The 27,338-nt window shown below is 37.0% G+C and overlaps 1 protein-coding gene across 5 annotated transcripts in view; it reads right to left on the minus strand.

The window, feature by feature from the left end:
* The window catches only part of MID1 (midline 1), a 250,455-nt gene that overhangs the window by 105,697 nt on the left and 117,420 nt on the right, over nt 1–27,338 (minus strand). Inside the window, exon 1 of one of the 5 annotated variants that reach the window (XM_084537852.1) lies at nt 10,825–10,972. The exons of 3 other annotated variants lie outside the window; for them this stretch is intronic. The gene's annotated coding sequence lies outside the window, so the exon portion shown is untranslated. Of the gene's footprint in view, nt 1–10,634; nt 10,656–10,824; nt 10,973–27,338 lie in introns of those variants that run through there. One more of the 5 variants, XM_084537856.1, reaches the window with a different exon arrangement.

Genomic DNA, 27,338 nt, shown 5'->3' on the forward strand with positions numbered 1-27,338 from the left:
CCCTTGCCTCCTTCCCTGACCATGAAAAAACAGGGATGGACAAGAATCCCCCCAAACAAGTCTTGGTTCATTAAGGGTAAGGAGAGCTTGGGCTCATTAATAGCCTTGGGAAACAAGTGTGTTTGAACCTCCTGTACTTTGTTATAATTAGAGTGCGGAGTGCAGTGACAGTGTCAGGAATGCTACCTACAATGCCAATAGGAACCTCAGGAAAATGGGAGAGTTCAGCAGATGGGGGCAAGGTTCAGAGTGCCTGTCAGTATCCAGCCCTGCTTGCTCTGTGGGAAGAGCAGCAAAAGGTATCTGTTCCAGAGATATGCTTGGAAATTAGGATACTTTGCCTCTTTGCACAAAAGCTCCCTCCTATTCTGCCAAGAAATGCAATCATTTAAAAAAGGCACTGACCCCGTCAAAAAATTTGCTTTCCAGTATCTTCTGTGATGCTGATATTACTTAAAATGAAGTTCAGTTTGCCAAAGATTAATTCATTTTATAACTATCCTTTTATAACTATTCTTCAGCTGCCATAATTATATGGTGCATCTGGTCAAAATTAAAGGACTGGCAATTTGATATAAGCAGGAAGATAACTTCCTTTCTCTCTCCTCAGCCATAGCCACACAGCACAGAAAAGATGAAAGCATTTTCTACAAATGAAGAACAGTTTGTCTTTCCTCCTCTTCACTCTTTGTATCACACAAGTCCCAGAAGATCAAAATCTCATTCACATTGTTTGAATCCCTTCCACACCACAACTGTATACTTCATCATCTGCTTATCCTGCAGGCTGAAAGCTGTACTGGAAATGGGAGAAGGGGATTTGGGGCTGGCAGTAGACAACATTTTAAGGCGGCAAACAGGCAAACTAAACATTGCTCATCTCTTGGCAGTCTAGTGAAAACCTGCTGACCTCTCAGGTTTGCTTCTAAGGATTGTGTTGGGGATACGGGGCTTTCTTGAATGCTCTGCTTTCTGCACAAAATCCCTCCTGTTCCCTTGTGTGCCAAAATGTTTCATTCATTCAGTTTCCATCTCAAAGTATTTTTTTTTAACCAAAGTGTTTCCCATGTTACTCATTTAAAAGAGGGGTGAACAGATTAAACCAGCAGAAAATATTTGCATCACTGACTCATGGAAAGGTATTTAAATCATTGTCATGGCTCTATTAAACATCACCATACTAATCAATAACTAATTCTGATCTACCTGGCCTGACAGAGCAGCCACTTCTGAATAATGCTCTTTAGTAAGAGCAAGGGTGCCAAAGTCTAATCTTAGACTGCAAACTTCTTGGAATAGAAGCCAGTAAAAGCCTATCTTCCAAGGTAATCAAAGCTGATCACACTGATAGAAACAAACAACAGAAAAAGACTTTTCCCTCTTTTATTTTGCAGCTGCCAATACGTCAAAACATGGTGCATCTGGGATTGAATAATGAATACGTTAAGAGGCACTGAAGAGGGGCTGTATTTTCTATGTAATCCAATGATTGCTCTTTAATCAACTGAATTTCTGATTTGACTTTTAGGTTGGTGTCTGAAGTGCAGTGTGCAGCTGATCCAGAATTTTTCAAACACACCAGCCTTAAAGTCTCGTATTTAGTAACTTGTTTTCTTGAGTGTGATAGAGAAATCATAGCAACAGTAAACTGGAAGATTAGGCAAACAATTATAATGCATGGTTTTAAAATGCACATGATTGTATTCCATAGTCAACATGGCCCATAAATAGAAAGCCACATAGACAGCCTCTAGGCACAGAAAGGAAAATTTAAAAAAGAGTTCATATTTTAAGATTTGCAAAAATATGGCATTTCTGTCAGAAAATTATACTATTATCAAAATGTCATTGGAATAAGAAGTACTGCTTTTCTAACGTTTAAAGAAAAGATATCAAAGTAAAAGTTATCGAAAAAAGACAAGTGCTATTTAAAAATGAATAATACACTTCAGTGACTTTGGAAGTGTGATATCTCCCTGGGACACAACAATTACTTCTGCATTATATGGTAAGCAATTAAGCCAATGAAATCTTGATCCCAGTGTAGTTCATGGTAAGACATCTACTAACCCTAGTGGAGTTAGCTTCTCTAAAGCACAACATTACTATTTTTGAAGGAGATATTAATGTTTTCAGTGGCACAGTAGAGCACACAAAGCTCTTCAGTGCTAAAGAGACATGAGAAATGTGAAAACTAAATCTGAAATAGATAAATTTCAATATGTTAAGTGCCATCAGAGCTGAACAGATATAAAAAATAATCTGTCGAGCTGTTTCATAACTGAAGACAATGTTATGCAGCAAAAAAAGCTGTATTATATCTTCTGTTTGCTGTATACTTGTAAAATTACAGATCAGAGATACAACCAAAGTCAGCAGAAAACCATTATCACTGATCTTAATGAGACCCAAAAAATTGAAGTCTTAAAAATATACTTCCTAAGGGGGACATAAAATGTGCAGTTCATCACTCTTTAAAACATTATCATCTATACGAAAATATGGTGATGTGGTGGACCCGAAGTCAACCCATAGCTGACTGTAAGTTCAATCCTGATTTCTCATTGCTGGGGGTGTCAGCTTTATGAATGATCCTGACACCTTAAGTACAAAAATCAACATATAGAAGCAGCAGGACAAAAATATGAGAACATCTCTGTATAGGGAGATTTCCATGAACCCGAATGGTAAGCATTTTCTCATTGAAAGCAACACCCTTCTATGTTTTGAAGAAATCACCTGCCTTTAGAAAAGTATTTCAAGCCACACTACTACATGAAGATGTTCTTACAGCAAATACCCATTTATGGCTAGAACTCTTTCTGCACTCAAATGACTACCAACAAATTGCAACTAATATCTAAATAAATCATTTTGCCAACCTCCTTGTGAAAAAGGCAAGTAATCCAGCAGATCCTTGTGATCCAGCAGCAATACCACAGGATATGGTGATGCTAAACTAATAAGATACTTCAAGAAGGCAAACAATTCTTTAAAGTTCAACCCAGGCAGTGTCTTTCATCTTATCTTGTCATGTTCAATGGTGAGGCAACTGATAACCTGTTGCAGGCTTTACTTTTAACTGTTTCTCATTGCTGTTATCCCAAAGATGTGACCAGCAGGACCAGGGAGATGACTGTCCCCCTCTACTCTGCCCTTGTGAGGCCCCACCTGGAGTGCTGCATCCAGGTCTGGGGTCCCCAGCACAAGAAGGATGTGGACCTGTTAGAATGGGTCCAGAGGAGGGCCACAAAGTTGGTCAGAGTGCTGGAGCACCTCTCCTATGAAGAAAGGCTGAGAGAGCTGGGGATGTTCAGCCTGAAGAAGAGAAGGGTTCGGGGTGACCTCATTGAAGATTTTCAGTACTTAAAAGGGTCTCATGACAAAGATGGAGAACAACTTTTTACTTGATCAGATAATGAAAGGACAGAGGGAATTGTTTTAAACTAAAAGAGGGAGATTTAGATAAAATGTCAGGAGGAAATTAGTCACTCAGAGGGTGGTGAGGCACTGGAACAGGTTGTCCAGAGAAGCTGTGGATGCCCCATCCCTGGAGGTGTTCAAGACCAGGTTGGCTGGGGCTTTGAGCAACCTGATCTAGTGGGTGGCATCCCTTCCCATGGCAGGGGTTTGGAACTAGGTGAAGTAGGTCTCTTCCAAGCCAAGCTGTTCTATGATTCTATGAACGATCAGTAATATTGGTAATGATTTATATTTGTTCTACTAAGAAAGTAATGATAGTGTAATATTGCCAAAGAGCATTGTTCACTTTAACTCAGTACATTCAAGCTAAAACATGGTATTTCAGAAGTGTTAACATAATGTCTGAAGTAAAATGACTAAAATACAAAACTACACTTAAATATACACGTTTCAAAAATTGCAGTATGGTGAGGTCACTTTTAGTCAGAAAAGCACTACAAAATTCTCCCTGTGCAGACAGGATGAATAAATCTCTAACTATTAGAATAAATTTAGCTGACAGTGTTTTAGCATGCCACATGTTGCCTCCTGCTCTAGTTGTGTCCCATCCATTTTTATTCCAGCTGTTTCTACAACCTTCAGAGAAGGTGAGAAGAAAAGCTACCAGGAGTGAAAGAAACAGCAGTGGAAGACATCTTAAGAATATTCACTTTCCACCCTTGCTCCTAGCAGGGAAGTCACAGTATGATTTAAAGCTGTTTCAGTGAACTTTAAAATTGTAGTGACCTCTGTGACACTGAGGGAGGAAACAGAGTTGTATACCATTCTGCAAATCTGAAGCATCTTAGTAACAAATAGCACTGGGCAAAAGAGCAGGACAAGTGCCAAATTCCAGAATTATTTGATGTGTCATCTCACTGACAAAGTTGCAGCTTGTTGCATTTTGGTGAATTACGGCCATATTTCATCCAAGGAGGTTGGAATAACATCTTTTCCTAACAATATTTTCTAACAATCTGTTGCCTTAAAGCTACTACTGAATGCCTATTACAACAAGGCTATGTCAGCCCTGGTCTCATATATGGAAACTCATATATGGAAATGTTCATAAATAGACACAAGATTGCAAAATTGAAGATTGAACACTTGTAGATGACATGATTTTTCAGTTAGAAAATAAAATTTATTAAACTACCACTATATGAATATGAAATAAAATTTCATATGAAATATGAAAATCTGGGTTTGAAAGGTAATAAAATGTGTTATGCATGTATGTATGTGTGTATGTGTGCCTATATATCTTAGGGGTGTAGTAAAAGAAGAATTACAGTGCGCGCGCACAGTCTTCCTGAATGAACTATGGCAAGTGCTTAAACAGTCTACTATCATAATACACAGCTGCAGCTTTCAAAGCAGCAGTATTTTTCTGTTAAGTGCACTATAAAAGGAAAATTTTAAATTTACGTTCCTGTCATAAAATCTGGCATGGGCAATAAAAAAAACACTTGCAATTTTTTCTGTTAGCTCTGAAACAAAAAGCAAGAAAATGTTCTATTTGCCATTTTCTATCCCACTTTAGGATATACACAAAATTGTCTTGGGAACAACTGCTCCTTCCAACAAATGAATCTGATTGCTTTCCATCACATTCAATAAACATTTCAAATGTGATTAAATCAATGGGCTGCTTCATAGCCCAGTTTTTCTCAAGTCCATTACTGCTTTTACTTTCTGCATCACAGACACTGAAGCCTCCAAGTAACTTATGATATTAGTAGTTTTCAACAGCACAGCTAGTGAGATGTTCATCTAAGTATTGTTAATTTGTGTAAGTAGAGTATAGGGGGCTAATAATAAAAAATCAGAATTTTTTATTTAAAAATGTTTAATGAAAATTTCTGTAGCACTAAAGCAGACAAGCTGCATGCACCCTCAAACATGGAAATACTTTTTTTTTTTCACTTTTTTTTTTTTTTTTAATCAAAACAGTGCAAATAAATAAATATTCAAAGGATAACACCTGTTCATCAACCCCTGGTATGCAAAAACAAATACACAGCATAAAAGAAAATGGCTAGTTCATCCTACTCATATATTTTCACTCACAAGAGTGATTAGTTGCCTTGTCTACAAGTAAGTTACATGCAATATTTCCACGTTGTTGAGATTGTTGTTTGCAGCATTTAAATGATATTAATGCAGCAAAAGAACATCTGCCATGCTGTTTGTCGTGATGCAAAGTCTTGACAACATCCCTCTCTGGTTGAACCATATGCTAGTAACAGAATATATTTTCAAAAAAAACAAATCCTACATGTTATTCAGTGAGATAAATATCTCACTGAATTAAGGTCTTTGGCACAACATCACATATTCATTCTCATGGGAGCTCAAACAACAACTGAGCCTCAAAAGATATATGCAAGAAAAAAGAATAAAAATAAAAAAGGCCGTGCCTTATAAATCCTGAAGCAATCAGTATTTATATTGATTTAATATTATCTATAATGATTTTATATTGTAATGATTATATTAATATTATAATGATTATAATGATTTAATATTATCTATAATGCTATATTAAATACAATATCACAAATGTGCATATACCTATACTAGGGTATATCTGGAATGCTTTTTTACCTTTATTTTTTATATCACAATTCTTATAGCTTTATGTTCTTTAGACACAAAAATGCTTGAGGGAAATGAAAGCAAAGGATTGTTTAATCCTTAGCACATGTGGCTCAACATCACGTCTACTGGCATTAACAGTGATCTCCTAATAAACCTATGCCCGAAGATCTGTTCCAAAAACTGCTTCTCCAACTTAATTCACACCCTTCATTTGAGAAATTGGCACTTATTCTGGGGTTTATCACAGCAATACAACAAATGTTGAGGAAGTCAGTATAGACCTGGTACCACCAGTTTTCTCATGGCTCTGTTTGCACAGTAGAGCTGGCAATCTCTCACCTCTAGGAATTTCAGTTCTGTAAAGCCTAAGGTGCCATGGTACTACCTGGGCTGTAGTGCAGATGATATAGCAACAGAAATAGCCAGAAATATTTCAGTACGTTCCTTCTAGTCATATGTGTTCACACACACTGATATGTGATTTAGTGCAGCTTGGAAATATCAGGGCCCTTAAGCTACTGCTATTTTTTTAGTGAAGGTTTTAGGATGGCTTCAAGAAATCATATCATTCTCTTTCCAGCAAGTTGTCCTATGAATTCTTTCCCTGCAGCTAAGTAAAGCGGGTCATAAATATGATTTAAATTCATGATCATCACCTCCATCTAGATAATGACATTAGATTATAAATTCCCATGGGAGAACCCCAAGGTCTGCTTTCTTATCAAAGACAGCCATTAAAACAGCAGCAAATAATGTCCCAGGAACTAAAACAGGTAAGAAATTGTGACCTTACCTGAGACACAGAAATCTGAATTTACACTAACTGCAAGCTGAGGGTATAAGGTGCACTTTTAACTGACTAAAGCGCCCAGTGTTTATGAAACTATCCCTATCACATTACATGCTACACTGCTAGCCTCTGACAGTCTTACTCTCTGTTCCTTATATGTGATCGTTTAAAAAAAAAAACAACCAACCAAACAACAACAACAAAAAACAAACTCTAAAAGGGTTCTGACTTTTTTAAAAGAACAAACACACTGTCAGTGTTATATTCTGCACTTTTGCAAAGAGTACAAAGAGATTCTGGTGGCTGACTCCCCCTTACCTCACCCCCCATAACAAACAAACAAACAAACAAACAAACAAAAGAAAAAAAAAAAAAACTACCATCCAACACCGAGTAGTTCCTTGCTCTAGTTGCATGCTTGCAGTACACTGTACTGCAGAAGATCAATGATGTATTTAAAAATCAAGATTGTAATCAGGTAATTAGAAGGGGAAATTAGCTGTGAACTGTGGGAGTGAGAAGAGGATAAGGAACAAATTATATCTGTGCTCTTAAGGTAATCTATTTTAGAGGACACATCTAGTTAGAAACCTCTCTGGTTGGTGCAGAAAGCACTCAGCTGAGGTTTCTTGGGTCCAGGAGTAACAAATGGGAACTGGCAAACATCACAAGGGCCCTCACCAGAGCCCCAGACCTTCTCCAAGAGGAATGGGGACACTTCCCAACCTACTGCTGCCACTGGGGCCACCATGAGCATGTTTCTACCACTCCACCCAGGAATACCAGGTTCCCATTCTGTTGGCAGAATGACCTTGGAAGCATTCTTTGCCCCTATAAACTGGAGCAGGAGTCTGCAAATACTTCATAGCAAATGACCAGTGGAAAAAATATTAGAAACCTGTTCCTCTCCCTGGTTGCCTAATGATCCTGAACACAAAGGATGATATTCATTTGAACTGGTCTCTGTTGGTTCTCATGGTAGTCACCAGAGAAAAATAGGCATCTCTAGAGGCACTTCATTTAAACAATTTTAAGTTATCTTTAAGATTAAATTACTTCCTAGATATACTTATTTTGTTCCAATTACATAAAGATCTTAGGGTAAGAAATTAAAACTACATCATCTAACAAGTAACAGTGTTCTTGAGCTTCAAAGAAGAAAATGGAGAATCTACAGCTCTGTTTTGTTAAAGAATATTCTTATGAACTCCACAATCACTTATTAGTCAAGTTTGCTTCCAAAAGTCTCTTCCAGCATGCCTCATTTCTATCATTTCTAATTTTCACAGAACTGAAAGGAGGTACAGAAAACTAAATTGACTTACAGGAGAATGATCACAAAATGGCCTGTTACTAGCTGATGTTACTGAACAGGGATTTTTCTGTTATTTGGATGGTTCTGGTCCCTGCTGCATGTGAAGGGTATGTGGACAGTTCCTGAGAAACAGAGGTGATGGGATCTGCACTCAGCAATCTTTAAGGCCAGCCTGCTTGGCATAGCAAACCTAACTTGAACTTAAATTTATTCATAATAGCTTGCCTTCTTATAGTGCAGATCATTACTCAGAGGCAACATCCTTGTTCTTCCTGTTCATTTTACAACTACCAATCCTGCTACAGTTCTTCATATCGAAAGCAGAGCAGGCTTCAAAGAGTTGAGGTACTTCCACTCACAGTACCAACTAGTGTTTTTACTACTTTATTAGTCCTCTCCTCAGGTTGGTTGAGTGTTATTGATTGGCAATATTAACCCAAATCACCCCAAAATGGACAGAATAGTGCATGACTAAAAGTTCTGACCCTGACACAATAGGATACCAAATGAAATGTTGAGATCAACTGAGAAGAGGATAAAAATGCTGTGCTGAGTGCAGTGGTTAATGAGAGCCTGCTGTCCTGCCCCCAAGACACTCAAGGATTTGGCAAACCAACATAGCCTGTTCAGTGAGGTACCACCTCCCACTCACAATGAGATGCAAAGTCAGACTTTATTCCTTGTTAATAAGGCCAAATCTCAAGAAGGTGGCAAGTTTCCACTTAACCTCTCTTGAGGACTTTTTAAGTCATGTCAGCTGGTGCTTTTTGCAAAGAACCAGTAATGCTTTATTGTTTGCCAGAGGCACACCCATTTCTGTTTTATTTCTTGAGAAAGTATTACTTAACAGAAACATACCCATACTACAATAAATCCTTGTGATCTCAAATATTTTCTTCTATGCATTAACAACTTTTAAGGATGTTTTCCTTTACGGTCTATTTAAAGACCTAAGACAAACTAATCACTAAATGCAACCACATAATCTTGCCTTACAGGTCTTTAGTAACCACTCTGTGGCAAAACTTCATTGCTTCAAGATAAGAAATTCAGAGCAGCAAAGGGCTAATTGTATCAGTAATGTAATTTGCAGCTTAGGAACCAAAGTAGTGAATAGTACTAGTTCTTTTTAAACCCTATTGATGACCAGAGAGGTGCTCTGGGATTTGAAGTAAATTAAGAAACAAGATAACACCAGTTTCTAATCCAGCTTAGTAAAGTGATAAGAATAAATGATCCAATTTACTTATACTTCACTTGATAAGAACCAGGAGTCACAGGTGGTAGTTGGTTTGTACAGCTCTTCTCCTGTGCTCAGAGAGCTCCTGATCTTGGGAATGGCATTGCCAAGTAGCATTATGAAATTAACAAAAATGTTTTTCCACTATAAGGCTATTGGCGGAATGTTCTGCCAAACATGGTCAGACATGCACATACACACACATGAAGAGTATCCACTGACTATTGGTGGTTGGGGTATTTTACTTGACATCCTCAAATTTATTGTCCTGAAAATAGTCTTTTGAATATCCTAAGAGAGAGCAGGAAAGATCAACCAATATGAACAATCACTTCTGAACAACTGTATCAATACCCCAGACAGGTCTCTTACCAAAACATTCCTAATGTCACTCAGAAAATAGATTATTAGGTTTTAAGATAGTATGGAAAGAGAAAACAATAGCTTAATTACATCCCTTTGAGACCCTACTCATCCACAACACATGAAGTCTCACAGATTATCCAAAAAAAATAGAATAAATCGTCTGTCTCCTGTCAGTTATCAACTAAGTCACCATTACTGCAATAAAGAGAGTAGCACCCTTGCAAGAATTATTGGCATGTTTCTGCACCACCTCCAGTCTCAAGCTTTTTTATTTTTCCTGCCTTTTTTTTTTTTTTTTTTCCCCAGGAGCTTGCTAACTATCCAATTTAATACTTACCTGACTGTGAGCTTATCTTGTTCTCAGAAAATTGCTCAGTTTGAAATACTGAGCTGGGAAAATCATACAAGTTCTCTACCTGTAGGCTATATTTGCTTCTGATTCCTCCAAATGAGTGGTGCATTTTGTAGCCCTTTGAACTTATGTATAAAATAACTGTGGTGACCAGACTATCACTCTAAGTATACTAGTGCTAAAAAGCACATCCTTTGAAAAAACACATTCTCTAGGCCATCATAGGTTTATGTTATATAACTTCATCAGTTAGAAATAAATAAATGGGATTTGAAAGACTTTGCTTAAGGAGTGGAGCAGACTTCAGGGAATTACTGCATTTTTTTCATTCTTCTCATGTAAACATGTATCTCAGCCTTCCTCTGTTACTTTTAAAACAGAATTATAATGTTCCAGATGTTGTTAACAGTATGAACATGCCAGTGCTCCCTTTAGCTCTCTTATTAGTTTCATGACAACAAGACAACAACAAACCCTCATTTGAAAACACAAGATGACAAATACTCACTGCTAAAAGTTCCCCTTTTCTCCCCTGAGTTTCCAGTACTGAAAACAAAATTTGTCACAGCAACAGACCAAAACTCCACTCCTCCCTTATGACTGCTAAACACCTTCAAAAACATTTCCCAAATTACTTGCAATGGCAAGCCCCCCCATGCCGGTATTGGCTGGCAAGAAGCCACTACATGGGTACCCACCGCTGCATCCCGCCCTTCTCCTCCTCCTGGCCGGGGCATGGCTGCGGAGACAGGGACTGTAATGACCCCTCGGATGGTGCTGGCAGCTCAGTGGCAACAGCTGCCTCCGTCCCAGCAATCCTGTCCCGGTGCTGCCTGCCTCCTTCACTGCGAGGCAGCCGTGGTCAGAGCACAACAGGAAAGCCTCCCCTACAATTGCAGGAAAACCCGCTCCACCTAACCGCCTCCGCCAGCCAGCCAGCCGCCCTTCTTGCTGGGCTGGAACTGAAATACCTGCTTTCTCTCTCCAGACCCAGCCCAAAGAGGGGTAGGAGGCTGGGAGGAGTGGGTCCTCTTGTGGGGCACCCCAATGTCCTGCCTGGTGGCTGTGGGATGGCACTGCCAGGCAGCCTAGCCTAAGACAAGCTCAGCCCCGGAAGAAATTAATCCAGCACAGAGTGATGAGGGAGTGGCAGCACCCGGGCCATGACAGGAGACCCATCTGGGCTGCCCAAACCTGCCACATGCAGAATGAGGATTTCAGAAAGGGGTATTTATTGCTTTCTCCAAATACTTTTTAAAAACTTGATGACAGTTCATCAGGAGTCAGCCAAAATAGGGGAGGTCTGAAAGAGCACAGTGCCCAAGACTCCATGGAGTCCCCGTTTTCTGAAATTTAGCAGGTGAAATGCAAGATAATAGATGTCACTCAATTTTTATTTTATTTTTTTTAACTAAGCTTGCACACAAGCAGCAAAATGCATCGGAAAGCTACAAATGCTTCAGCAAAGTGCCCTGGAAGAATCCTGACTGAAGTCACACCAGACATTTGGTCTCCAACAAAGGTGTTAAAAATTCATGCAAAGTGGAAACAGCAGGAAAGAATTGCTTCCTTGTGTTCTCTGCTTTTCATGTTGCAATGCCTTCTTTAATACAGTGGTAACACGGCAAAGTGAAACAAAACATACCTCAGATGTCTGAACATAAGGATGCAAACCCACACCATCTTTGGTCTTTCTTCCGTGGTTGAGCCAGCACTTTGTTCTCATTGAAACAATAAACAACTGTTGTGATTATTTAATTTCCTATCCATTTCATTTCCTTGAAACAATGGACTGGAGTCCTCACATGTGCACACCCTTCATAAGGTTTTTTAAAGGTTTCTTCTGGCAGCGTTGGTTAGCATGCATGTGGAATGACAGCTTGTAACTGAAGAAATGAGCATGCAGAAAGAAGACAGATGTGCAGAGGGATTGCCATTATTGCAACTCTTTTTCATTATATTAAATGTCCGTGGGTAATCTATAGGCAAGTCAAGTTATAACCAGCCCAGCAGGGGCCATAGCGTAAGTCCGAGACGGAAGGATTTTAGATTCCTCAGCTCGTATCCTATTCTTGAGCTTTCATTAAATGGCAGCATGCAGTTCCTTTGGACTGTCCCTCCAGCCCTGCTGGCTCACTCATCCAGGCACATTTGAGATAAATCAGTGTGAAGATCAACTTTATTGGCAGCTGCTGCCCTGCTGCTCTTCACATTATAGTAAGCCTAAGCTTTTCATGCCCTTTGCCTGTAGACAACCAGCCACAGTCTGAAAGATTCAATAAATAAATAGCTTTTTGTAGTCAAATCTTCTAAACAATCACAAAACTGATGCCAAACAGTTCCAATAATCTTAATTCTACTGATACTCCTACCTTGATTTCTGCATGTCTGCTTTTTCAGTTTGAGGGTACCATCGCATATGTTTTAATAAATAACCCAGGAAGAGCTTCCAAAGCATATCTGAGTGTCTCTATATGATGGTGTGTCTATGAAGGGTTCAGTGCATTTCTCATATCGCATACATAAGTATGCACACACACATGTGCAAGTAAACCATTATTGGTTAAATCCCATAGCCTGAAATACTCCTGCTTGTGCCACTGGCTATGCTAGCTTGTTCTAGTTAGCATTTAGTAGTCTTAACTTAAAATGCAGCTGAGAAAAATCCACATCGTCTACCATACTAATCTCCCTTCTTCCACTTTCTTAATTCATGTCAAGTATAATATAGATGACTTTTAGCCTTCCTTTTTGCATTCATCTAATGAGATCTACAAAAGCCCCACCAGGCAAGTCTTTGGACATGGAGTTCAATTCTCATGCAGCAGAAAGACAGAGATATAGAACTGAATGTGATCAAATAATCACGAGATACCACCTTCAGGGACAGCTGTGCCTGTGCATGGTACCGACTAGGAGCTCTCATGAATCTTAGTAAAAAAAGCTTTAAGGTGTATCAGCCACCAATGCCCCCTTTCTGCTGAAAGTTTCCACTAGAAAAAATATGGTATCAGCACAACTGATTATCTGATCTCGGCAACTATCAAGCAACTTAGATGGGGCACAAAACTCTATTCCAGCTTCATTACTGAAATTCACTGAAACACAAACATCCAGTACTGTTTTTTTATGGGGTCTAGTTATCCTGTTGATAACTCAGGCATAAATAACTTCATAAAAATAGCTGGATTTGAAAATTGTTCCAGATGGTTTTTTAAGAAAGCCAGAAAGTGAGATTTTTATTTGTTTGTTTGTGTCCTAATACACAATCTCAGAAACCTTGTTTTTGCCACTTTGCCATCTACCTTACATGAAAGAATTCTCTATGCCACTCATTTCAAATGCGGAAGAGAAATACAAGATTCTTTAAAAGCTCAAGTACTTATGGAATTGTATTTAATCTTATTTCCACGGGCAACGGATATATATTTTTAGATTGGCAGGTAATGCTTGCCAGGCACCAAGCAGTTGATACTCCAATCAGTCCCCTGTACGTGCTATGCAAATACCATAGCATAGTATAACGAGATCAAAATAGAGATCTGTTCTAATATTAACAATTAAAACAAATATGCAAATATGTTTGCAGTTCATCACTTTATCAAAGACAAGCAAGAGAGCAGACTCATGAATTACTTATGCTATACAGCTAATCATAGGATTTTCTGATGAAGAAAAATAATAATAATGGATTGTATGATAATAATGCATCTCCATTCTTTCTTGTCTTGTTATATTCTCAGCTAGCACAAAGGGGCTGATCTGCAAGACATTTGCATCTCTTTCTTTTGCTGAGCAGTGCCAAAGTTAGAGCAGCCTCATTGCTGTTCTGAACAACACAACAGAGGTGTAGGGCTCTCCTCCCCTGGGCAAGTACCTTCAGTACATTATTGCTTAATCCTGCCCACATATCACTGCCCACCACAAATATAACAAATGGAGAAAGTATAGATGCTTCCAACATTTATTTAGTATTTGGACCTTGTGATTCTCTTTGCATATGAAGAGCATAGAAGGAAGAAAAAGGCAACTTAGCTTTTTGGAAAAAATAAAAAATGTCATGTCAGCAAGAACAACTCATGTGAGTTTGAACAGCTTCTTAATATGAAACTATTTCATATGATACCAATGCACTAATTCTTCTTCAAATGGTTGTTTTAATATTAATTGCTCTTTGAGCTATAAAACCCATTTGCTGTCTCATGGATAGAAAACTTGAGACAATGATGAGTGAGTCTGTGCAGGTATGCCATTTGCCCCCTAATGTTTCATCTGCATTTTATAATGGTATTTAAATATTCTTTGAATCTGGCCCAATAAACTGTACTATAAATGACCCATTCATCATTAACATCCTCTGGAGGAAATCAAACCCTAATTTCAGTAGCAGCATGTGATCCTGGAACAATTTGTGCCTCACTGGAGGAGAAACATGTAGTACTTGATTCATATTAGATGAATAGATTAAGAATGGCACCATCAAATATCAAATTTCCCATATTGAGACAACATAGTATCTTTCTAAACTTCTTGCTTCCAATACACAGAATCTGCCTGTAATCTTAGGGGTAGGTGAGACAGGGAGATGTAAAAAGAAAAGCTACTCCCATCCCATTTCACTGCTACACAGAACTTGTTTTTAACATTCCCTTGTGATCACTGAAACCATTTGCTCAGTGCTGCTTGTTGGGTTTTGGATAGGGAAAGAAAAGATTAATTACTCTATTCCAAATTGTTAGATTAATGATACAGCACTGAAATCTAATCTGCCCCCATGAAGGACCCTGAGGGAGTGATCAGGGCAGGCTCATGGAGACATAACAAATTGGAGGATCAAGTGGAAGACCATTTGGTCCAAGAAGATCAAATTGGTAAAGTAAGATTTAAAGACCATCAGTGTTCAAGTGTATGCTTATAAAACAAGAAGAAAAAAAAAAAAAAGAAGAAGAAGAAGAAAGGAAAAAAAAAGGTATGAACTACCCCAGCCAAATCCACAAGAACTGGTTCTTTTTTTATGTCTACTGTCTTTTACTGCAGCATAGACCAAAGGCTTATTTACCTGTCCAAACTCATCATACAGAAATGTTTTGTATCGAAAACATAAGAAAATTATATATGTATATATTTTGCTTCATTGCTTTGTTGTAAGCTACCTTTTAGCAGTATGATGCCAAATCAAACTTGATCTGGAACTTACTAAACATAAAGCCTGAAGTTTCTAAAATACTCATCTGAAGTCAAAGCCTCTGCTACAGTATTTAAGAAAGGAATTAATCTTAAATGGCACAGAAGACAATGAGTTCTCCAATGCAGGTAACCTCAAAAGTTTGGGAGGTTTAGAGAGGTTTGACTTTGGGGCTGCTGACTATATCTAAATTGCTCGTGGTGTTATAGTTTTACATATTATTTTTTTTTCCAACATAAAAGGCAGATTATTCTCTTTAGTAGAGGTGCTTTACAAAGAGGATGTCTGATTACTCTTTACCTCTACATGTTCTTCTGATTCAAAAAACTGGAATGTGAATATCACGTCTAAAAACTCAAGATACACTGCTTGAGTCTGTTCATGTTTTTATATATTGGTCACAAGGAACTGTATTAGAAATTTGAATTTATATTCTTAAACACGGAAACAAATTTCTTAGTCTCAGTGGACAATTGTATGGTATTCATAAGTAGTAATGCATATCTATACTTACAGTAATTAAAAATATATTTTAGCCTCAAACCCAGCTCTCCATTTTGCTGAAGGCAACAGGGATGCTTCAATGTTAAAACTGAAAGATAGGTTTCACGAAGAGCTCCAGAAGTACAGACTCAATGTTCATTAAGGAAGAATTAGCATTTCCATACCAAAATTGCTACATTTAATTAAAAGACAGAAAAAATCTGAATATCATGCCATCAGAAACTTAAATCTCATTTTGATTCTCTTTAAGAATTTTCTTTAACTGATATATACTTAGCTTCTTCATTCAACACCTGAACAAAATAGGTAGGTTAAGGTTGTTTTGGTCTTGTTTTTCAAACAATATATTATATACCTAATATTTGGATGCTATATCATTCTCTGAAAGAATTGCTGTTGAAAACTGCAAGTATTGAATCACATAACAGTTAGGTCAAAGTTCCCTTTTAATTCCATTTGACTCAAAATTCCTGAAAATTTGCAGAAAAGTGATCAAGATTGATAGGTACAAAACAATTTCATTAAACTTGATATAAACCACCATATGCTATCTTTACTCACTCAGACACTGTATGTTCACAGGCAGTCCAACTACATTTCTTTTTGCCATACATATTTCTAATACTCTATGCTTTGTTTTACAGAAATTAATGTAATGAGCAACTACAAAATATTTTGAAAGCATATAATTATCTAAAATTTGTGTGGTTATCAAACTATTACTTTAATTACAAACTTAGCACTGCATACTAGAATTTATTATTTGCATATTAATAAAATGTTCTTTCAAATGATTAGCACAATTTTAATAAATTTCTGACTTTCTCATTCACACGGACACATGCGAATTGCTGCTGAAACTTCATTTCTGTTTTCAACTGAGGCCATTGTTCTACAGCTTTCTTTGAAGGGGATATATTTCACTGAAAATAGTAATGGCAATCATGTTGCAAGGACTAAGAGACAGCATCAGATACAATAATTTCCTGGGAATGCTAAATAAAGTACATAGATAAATACTTAGAGAATTAGAGACAAAGCAAATGTATGCTAATGAAATGATCTTTAGTCTCAAGGGTATATCTATTGTCTTCCAGGGATATTCCTGTATTCACTGCATCATTGTATTTTAAAATGAATGAGGACCATCAGCAATTTGAACTCAATAGCCTTAACATGTATTAGTAAAAGAAAACTGTCTTTTAATACAGAACATTAGCTCATGCAAAACAAAGCAAAGCATCAGGGAACACAAATCCTGACTTAACAGCATAGTGCCTGTTGAGTGGCTTAAGTGCATTTTATGCTTGTAAAAGACTGCAGGATCAAGACCCTCAACATGTATGAAAACATATACACCCTTGTGTTAGTCTCATAAGTGAAGAGATATTTACAAATGCAAGTCCATAAAGAGGATGATTATGGATACTCAGTGTTCTCAATGGAAAGCAAATTGCTTCAAACATTGTAAAAATGATATACTTAGTCTACAGTTAGTTCAGAGATTGGTTCTCGTAACCTCACATAAGATGAATTTAAACTCAGACCTCCAGAGACTGCTAAAGAAAATATCGCCACAAAGGCTGGCCTTGCTGATTATGCATGATTTATGTGTTGATTTGTGCTTTTCTGATTCTCCAAAGAAACATAAATCACTGTAAAGTATTACATGTTATTTTTTTGTATGCACTACTGACCTGTTCATCTGACTTTTTCTCCATTCAGAAACTAAAAAGAGAAAATTCATAAACCAGTATGCATTGTAAAGAGACTTCTTAGCAAGTTCAAGTTTTAATTAATGAGTTCATTATAGCTAGGAGCACTTGTTAAACATATAGCTCTAATTAATCCCATCAATCACAGTCTCTCTTTAACTACTAGTGATTTGAAAGAAATTAAGTGAGCACCAATTTTGGGTAACAGAGCAACCACTTTCCCCCCCCCCCATATTTATTATTACATTTCTAATTATGTTGTTTTTCCTCTTGTATCCTACTCTTTTTTCTCCATCCTCCTGTTAGCATCTTTGTCAGGGTAGTGGACCCACATCTAGAAAATAAAAGACAAAGCTTGTTGCCAAATTATAGATTATAGAATCGTATAAGTATTGGTTTCTGTCAACCTGAAATAAGAGCATGTCACTATGTTTACGCTACCTAGAGCCCCTGCAGGTCTCAGTAGCACTGTCATGGTAGTATATGTAAAAGAATTTTCCCTTAAAAATCAATGCTAAACAAGAGACAAGGAAAGAAATATGATAGTTTGCTTTCTGCTTTTCATCAGAAGAATCTCCCACTACTATGACCCATCATAAATTACAGCATAAATTAAAACACAAAAGTGTACCTCCCAGCTCAAAACAATGGGGAACCGTGTATTTATTCTCAAGCAAGAAAGAATGAAAATACTTTTAAATAACAATGCAATCTAGCAGGTAAAAGCTATGAACAAAGACTCCAATAGTGACTCAAGAAAAAAAAAAAATCTTGTGGTTATTTAAGCAATAACAATATCATTAGGGATTAATTGTTATGAAACTTTCAGATCTGGAGTTTGAAATTACAAAAATCCTCTAACTGATATGAGTGTCAAGGTTTTTGTAGAAGAAGAAGCCATCACACAGTCATCAGTTATGTTTAAAGAGCTCAAGATCATACTAGAATGATATTAACATGCCACAGAGAACACAAGTTGGCCAGCTGAGAATTAACACATGTTGCAGCTATTAGTTTTAATCTATTTGAACCAGGGATTTTTAATACTGGCATATTTTTCTTAGGAAAATCTCATGTTTCCTATGAAAAATGAGCAGTCTTCACCATCAGCAAGCTATGACCCATAGAAGATGATTGAGTTAAATAAAAACCGAGGAACAAAACAGTTACTGACTGAACCTCTCCCTGGAATTGCTGGTAACAGGCAGCTGGGCAGCCATCAGCATGCTATTTTCCCTCTTTTTTTTTTTTTTTTGGAGTGCATTTTTATACTTTGAGCCTTCATAACATTCCATGACAATGAGATCCACTGATTATTTTAAGTTTCAGATCTGCTGAGCAATAAGTTCACAAATAAGTGGATATGATACGTAACAGTGCCTAGCACAGTGAAGATGCACAGCATTTTAATACTAACTGCAAGGTCAATTTTCCATTCCAGACTTTTATTTGCCATACCTGTCATTAAGGTAACATACCTAGGTTTCTTTAGATCAAATAGACCAAGCAGAAGTCCCTTGAAAAATAAAGTTACTGGGCTGCAAAGAGTGCATTAGATTGGGTTATTTCTTAGTAATGTTTGTTGATGTAGCTGATTTTTCGGTTGCCAGTAGAGAGAGGCCCTATGCTCTGCAAGGTTCCTCTCCACTTGTCAGTCTTGTATGTATTATCAGCTCAGGAATGCAATAACTTCTCTTTTCTTCTTTTGTTCTTTCCCGCCGTCTCCATCTAATTAATGCCAACCAGAATAAATATGTCTTTGTGAACCAGTCAGATATAGCAGTGGCCGAGCCAAGTAGCTGCTCCAGGTGGTAGTATGTGTTCATCCATATTTTACAAAGCAACCAAACAGGTTCAGCAACATCCAACATCATGGCATGACTTGAAATAAAGAAGAGAAAGAGAGAAAAAGAGAAAGACAGAAAGAGAGAAAGAGAGGAGGGAAGAAGGGAGGGAAGACAAGACAGGCTGATAATGCACCCTTATATTATTTTGCACTAACTTTAATGAACCTGTGTTAAATTCACAGTCATAATGACTTTTTTTTTTTTTTTTGTTACAAGAGAGGAATTCCATTTTTTCCACAACAGACAAAAATAATTTGTTCAGGATCTTGAATGACAGACAGAGCACACTTATTAAACAGCGGCTAGCCAACAGAATTGTCTTCTCTAAGAAACCAATCTGGATGGCTAGTGCCCCACCTCTCACCCCCAGATGAGCACACTCTAACCATATTGAAACCACAATCTCTTGCAGGTGGATGTAAATTTAACATTCTCTCACCACCTTTGTCTTCTACAGGATCAACCTAATATTGTCTTCCATTTGCATTTGTCCCAGCTGAGAAAATCACCTAGCAGAACATGAATATTCATCCTCTCTATTTCAGCCACAAGAAATGATGAACAGGTATTGCATTACCTGAAGTGCTGGAGAAAATAAGTAGCCACAGTATGCCAGAAAAATAAAATAAAATAAAATAAAATAAAATGCTGCTACTGGAAGTTAGAATAAATAAAAATGTTATATCCTCCGAGACTGAAGTGTAAAGTGCTTTCCTCCTGCACTCTGCAGCGTTTCCTATTTCTTCCAAGTTCCTCATCAGTATAAATATGAACACTCACAATAGTGCCACAAACTTCATCAGCCTGTGGAGTCACATCAGGAATATAAATCCATGCTATGACCTGTTCACTCTATCATTACATTTCTTGCATTTTTTTTCTCCCATTTTCAGCTAGGAAAAAGACAGCTTCTGCTACCTGTAGCACTGCAGACAGCGTGAGTTAGCATGAAACTATATTGTTAAAAAACAGGCCTGAGAAAGTGAAAAAAGGCACAGTGGAAAGTTATGTTGCTTAAGTCAGTTTTTCTTTGTCATTAATGAACTGGTAAGTAAGTTCCTCCAGACATAACTGAGACCAAGACCTTAATTTCAGCCATAAAAATAAATAAATAAATAGATAGATAGATAGATAGATAGATAGATAGATAAAATAGACATTTTAGCCACCTGCTTAGTTTTTTTTTCTAAAAAATGGAGTGAAACAGCCACCACGTGATGGGAATATTTTTCCTCTAGAGATAGATGTCCAAAACAGACAGCATGAACATCCCTCTGTATGTAGCCATCTCTACCACTGTTAACTCCAAGAAAGTCAGTACAACCAGGATGTTCTCAGTTCCTGGCTTTTAGACAAATCATTCTTCTCTAGAAGGGGTATGGGGTGTGGTGGTGGCAGTACCTAATTACTGTGAACAGATTAGTTGATAACGAACTTACGATCACTTCCTTCGAAGCTTACTCAGGACTCTGGCTTGTTATCAAGAATGGATAACCCAGCATTCCCTCAAGACTTTCACAAAGGACATACCTAGTTAAATCAAGCAGAAATGGGCTGAGCTTGTTCCAGTACACGTTTCCTCTTTCCACTAAGCTTGTAAATGCACTTGGAAGACTTCCAGATGAAGTGGTGAGTAGAGATTCTGACTTAATGATGTACAAATGCTCACACACACCGGGGCAAAAAAAAAGTAAGTCTGTTTCAGTAGCTTTCTTTAGCCTGATTTTGAATAGTAACTAAAATACTTATTAAAGCCAGTGGAAACTTTCACTTCCAGCTCATAAGAACAAGGTATTGAAAAACCTCTCATGGAAGCTGCTTCTACTTTTCTGCTGGTCAGTACTTACTTGCTTACTCAGTCAGTAGCACTGTATACGTGCAAGGGCCCTGTATGGAAATCTTTTTCATTAAAACCGTACTTTTATGATATTTTCTAGTCTGCATTCCTTCTCTAAACTATGGACACCTCTAGAAAATAAGGATTAATTTAAATCCCCAGAGGCAGATCTCCTGTCCAAAAGATGAAGCAATAGCAGCAGAGCCTGATAGAGTTTCCAGTTTACTTTGTGTTGCCTATAATTTAGCAATGAAAATACAGGGTTCCTAAAGCAGAGGGAAGACCAGGTTCTACAGTGTTACTCTAAGGAAGATCCTTTGTAAAACACAAAGTTTTACAAAATACCTTGGAACATTGTGCAGCCCATTTCTCAGGCAGTAAAACCAAAGAAAGAAAGAGGGGAGGGGATGGGACAGGAGGGGATGGGATGGGAGGGGACGGGATCTGTGGGAAATAGATCTCATAGCACTCATTTTTCTCATCTGTATACATAAATTTAATAGTATACCATATTCTGAATTATCTTCTTTTTCGCCAACTTAAGCCTTATATATGACAATATATTCATTCTTTCCCCTTCTTTCAAAGGAAATACATCTAAGGGACAGAGGAAAGTAATTTACAGCATGTTGCTTTGTTTTATTAAAAATGTATGCTCCTTGAGGACTCCATGTGTTTCGGCTAATCTGAAGTAAATCTATTGGACTAAAACTATCAGCAATATGTTACCCTCTCTGTTCAAGGACCTGAGAGTGCCAGACACTCAAAGAGATGTTTTCTGGAAAAAATGAGAAACCAACATATTTTTCTCCCATTAGAATGGATAAGATGTGCAGGAAAGCCTGAGAGATGAAATATTTTAGCAAGAATACATGAATTCAAAAAGCAGCAGCACAGCCATCACTTATTTAAATGTTTAATGCTGAAAGAAGTTTTAGTGCCATCCTCTGTAAATCTTCATTTATTTTACTTAACCAAAAAACAAATATGCTTTATCCACAACTATTTTTATGTTGTTTATTAATAACTCGATTAAAAAAAAAAAAAAGGAACCATATAAACATAACAGAACTACCATCAGGGTCAAAGGAGAAGGTATATTTTCATTCTATATCCACATTAAAGAGTTCTTTATTCTGTCACCAGTGCTAAGCTCCTTTGACAGAAAAAAAAGCTACTTAAAAATATGCAGACACCCTGCATCTGGAAAGAGATTGAGCAAGTCCACCAAAAGGTTCGCTAAGAGCCTTGCTATCAATGTTAAGGTAGTTATTTCGGTACAAACCCTCCTTCATTTAAAAGATATATATATATGTATGTGTGTGTATATATATACATATAATATATATATATATATATATATTTCTGTGCTGAATTTTGTTTTGTTTTTACAGTTTTGCCTTCTCTTTAGGGTAGTGATAGTGGCGTAGTTCTCTTCGGAGGAACTCAGAAATTATGATTACATGACAGGCAAAGGGAGTTTTTCCTCTCTGTTTTCTCTTACTTTTGGGCCAGCCAAGTTTTCCTTCTCTCCCTTTTTTCAAAGTGTAACTACTCAGACATCAGCCATATGTAATGAAACCCTCCTTTTCTCCACCCACTTAACACCATCCCCCCAACCTGGCCCATCAGCATCCAGAAGCAGTTCCTTGGATGGATGATTTTTAATCACTGTCTTGACTGGCAGCAAAAGGATTAAGCCATGGTCCATTCAAGAAGTAGCTTTAATACACATTAGTCAGCCCTCTGAACCTTTAAACCTCTTTCTTTTGCTGTCTAATCTGTATCTTAAAAAATACTTTACTGATGGTTGTACTGTACTACACAGCTTTTCATCTATACTTGGTTACAGAAATTGAATTAACTTCCACAGTGTTTTTTAAAAACCACAGTAGAATTATCTTTTCTGAATTTAATAATGCAGGACTAGAAATAACTATTTTATAAAGAATTTATTTTTTCTTGCCTTTTTCACTTAAGGCCATATTTTAATTTATTCAAATATAAACTAATTTTAATCAATTAATTTGCAGAGTAAATTTATAGTGCACCATTCCTGTTACAACTTTAAGATGGGTCAGAAGTAAACAGATGATTGAAGATGTTGATCAGAGTCAGCATCTTCTGAACATAAAATAGTTTCTTTATGGCCATCTGACCACTTGGCCAGATTCTGCTATGCTGATACCTTTAGTTAACCAGTGAAAATCACTTATACCTTAATGCTATTCCTTCTACTGAGGATTTGTTTTCTAGCAGTACCAAAAACTTTGCTATTTGTAATGCAGAATAGACTATCAGCTATGAGAATAAAGGCATTCCAACAGAAAGGATCTGACCTTGTAAAATGTCAGCAAATGTTTGTGTTGTTTAAAAGAAAGGAATATACTGGATATTATTATTATTATTATTTTTAGAGCCAACTTTATACTCCATGCCTCTTTTGCTACAGTTGTGCCAGTGCCCCTTAAAATGGGTCTGTTATTATCACGCTCAGCACTGTGTTAAGTGTGAGATGGTAGTTTCATAAACAAGAAACTAAACGCTGAGGTCTTTTGATTGTCACCTAAATCAGATTACAAGCTAAGCTTTTCAAAGGTGAATGAAAGACTGTAGACTAAACATCCAGCATCACTTACATTAATTCCCATAGGAGCAAAACATTTTGAACTCTTAGGAAGAAAAGAAATTTAATACTTTGCTTTTCTGTGTATTTAAGCCAGGATTCTATCGTATGTGCAGAGACAGCATAGAGTGCCCTTAATGTAGCAGAGAAACTCTATTCCACTTAACATTTATTGTAAGTTATTTTGGAATGCTGAAGTGCTACTGCTCAAATGGAAAACATTTATTACTGAGATCTATAGATTTACATTATATTTGTGTTCAGGATTATGAAGTTACAAGATTTATCATTGCCTGAAAATCAAAGTACTAAAACATGATTCTGTGTGACACGATTCCTGTCTTCCCAATTGTTTTATTATCAGGTCAAACAGAGCTTTATACTTGTCTGTAGGTAGAAGGTGGGCTGGACTTTTTGTACACAGTCAAGATGTGGTCAAGATGGTTTATAATTATAAGTTATGGTTTATAATGGTTTGTAATTATAATATTACATCTTTTATTTGTAGGGAAACATTGATATAATGTGTGCATACAAGGAAAAAAGAAACAACAAAACCAAAACACCAAACAACAACAAAAACACAGCATGAGAGATCCTTGAAATTACTCAACAATATTGTGAAAAATTGCAAATTCTGGTGACTGATGACAATACCAAGCACAAGTTTCACTTCTACACTACAACAAAATAAATCACAGTATTCAGTTTTTATGCTGGAGTAACAGGGAAAAGTATCTGACAATGTGAAAAGAAATGTTCATGTGTACATCAGTGGAATTCAACTGCTAATGTTCTGAGAAGAGAAAATTAGACATATGACATGTGAGCCACTCAGTCTGTGAGTACTAGTAATTTATCAGCAGGATTTGTGTAACATCCCTCCCCCAAAACAGATGAATGAAAAAGGTGTTCCATATACTTTCATGTTGCATCGGGAACATGGCTATCCCAACATATTTCAGATACAAAGCAAAACAGAGCTCAAAATAATATATAGGAGAGATAGCAGTATATAAAGCATTCAAGGCATAATACCCCAGCATCCACTTGAGATTCTCTGATAAATATCTTTCTTTACTTTGAGTCAGACCTGAACTCAAAGGGCCACAAAGGCTTAAAAAGAAGATTTGTTCTGCCTAGTCTGAAGATAAATATCACCCTATAGTACCAGATGAAGTACGCCAGTTCTCAGAGTTTGGCGATGGATTGCTTATTTGGAAAAGACTTCTAGTACATTGAGTAGTGCTTGCTTGTTTTTTAGGACAAAACTTTTTTTTTTTTTTGTTTAAATCCATCTTTTAAAGCAGTCTCGCATATACATGTTTATTCTATTACTACATGCCAGAAAGAATCAGGACCAAAGAGCCACAGTCTTGCTTTCAGCCTATGCATTTCAGAAACAGACATTTGTCCATATTATAAAAGGACATATTAAAAATGATATGGTTTATTTTTATACTAAAAGATACACTTTAGATGCAGGCAGCTTTTTTTTTTTTATTTTCTTGTTTTATTTTATTTTATTTTATCTTTTTTTTTTTTTTCCTGGTCGATATTACCAAGCCTTCCTTTAACTGTCTATCTGCATTTCTTAAGTGTTTGGGGAGCAGAAAGTATTGTGTGATGGTACATGGCATCTGTAACAGATTGACTTTTCCAAGAGAACTTGTTTGTGAATTGTTTGGCAGAGTGCTTGCTGCCAGAGAGAATAGTTCAAGTACATATTCACCTCTTCCCATCATATCTGTAACAATCCCATAAACACCCAGAAAACTCACTCTTACCACCCTTACATGCACACAAGTCAGAAACGGGACTTAGAAGAATGACTTAAAAGTTAGTATTTTGTTTTGCTTCCTAGTCTTTGAGACATTCAGATTTCTACACTGCCACAAGAACTCAACTCTTCGGGTGTGAAAGCCAAGCCTGTAAAAGTCACCCAACATCATGAGTGAGCATAAGCCTCACTGAGGGTTGGAGTTATCACAGCTGCACCTTTAGCAGTTTGAAAGCTAAATTTCTCCATGAGATAGATATAGCGCTATTGGGGCATCTGCACTGCCAATGACCATAATGTTGTCTCAGCTGTTGTTTCCTTGGGGAAAGAAAGAGTATGATGCAGCAGGAAAAGAAACCTCTACGGAGGCAAAGAGGAGAATCTCTGCACATTTTGTTAATTTGGTGTTTAACAACACTTTTTTTCACCAATCATCTCTGGAAGTAGTTCTTTGTCAATCAGTCTGGGCACACCACTACAGACTGAAAACTGGACACAAGACCTATGGTGGTGTTTTTTTCCAGATGTATTTAAAGTTAGGATCTTGTGTGACAGCTGATCTGGGCAATAAGGCTGGACTCCCAGTGAGGAAATGGTGGATAAATTGTCTGATACAAGTCACTGTCTTCTTTATTGAAGAAAATATGGATTCAGAGACCTATCTTACCAATTAAATTGGGATCTTTGGTCTTCTGATGCAGTAGCCTGAACAAGTCTTGGAATTGCTTCAGTTATGATATTGATTGACACAGAAGGGAAAACTGAAGGCAGATTTCATTTTTTTCCCTTTCATAATGATATGAGAGCATATAATGTCATAGGTTTTCAAAAGGACATACAGGAACATGAATTTCTTATACATCCAGTTTGTGTCTAATTTTTCAGAGAGTGCTCGATACTCTTAAAAACAAACAAAACAAACCTCAGATCCATTTAATATATTACTGGTGGATCTTGAAAGTACAGGATGTTCTCTCTGTCTGTTATCTTACATAAGCAAAAATGAAGTTGGTTCACATAGCCAGAAAAATGCTCTTTGCACCTGTCCCCAGTGTGCCTTGACATATGCAATGCTCAGCATACAACAATTTCCTTCCTGAATCAGTTTCCCTGCTTTCGTCTCCAAACTATTCAAGTACTCAGCTAAAATTTCAGAATTTTATGGATATAATTCTTCTGAATGATAGCTCGACACTTTGAAGTTTGATTTTCTTCCTTACCAGCATTACACAACAGGCTTCATATTTTTCTGAAGTATAATTTTGTTTAAATACTAAAATAACAAGACCTTAATGGAACATAAGATGACTATATCAATCTAGATAGCTCTTTGCTGTCAGCTATTCCATGCAGTCTTTACCATGCATGGATCATTACACAGGAAACATTTCCAGTTTTCTTGTAGCTTAACCCCAGACAGCCCATTTCGTTTGTATGTGCTGTTCCTTCATGGATCATAACATCAGTCTTTTTATTTCCAGATTTTAAAAAAGCAAACTCTTAAACACATATGTATTTTTTTTATTTATTTTTTTTAATTATTGATGTTAAATTACTACATTCAAACAGACAAACAAACCAGAATATATATGATGGTTGTCTGAACAGAGAACACTTGTTCATCTTTTTCTCATTTTCATGAATGCAGGAAAAGCATAAGTGTCATTTGGAGGCTTTAAAGAATATATCATTCAAGCATAACTTGAGACAATGTTTTG

This window comes from Aythya ferina, assembly GCF_964211825.1.
Source record: "Aythya ferina genome assembly, chromosome: 1".
NCBI classification, from domain to species: Eukaryota; Metazoa; Chordata; class Aves; order Anseriformes; family Anatidae; genus Aythya; species Aythya ferina.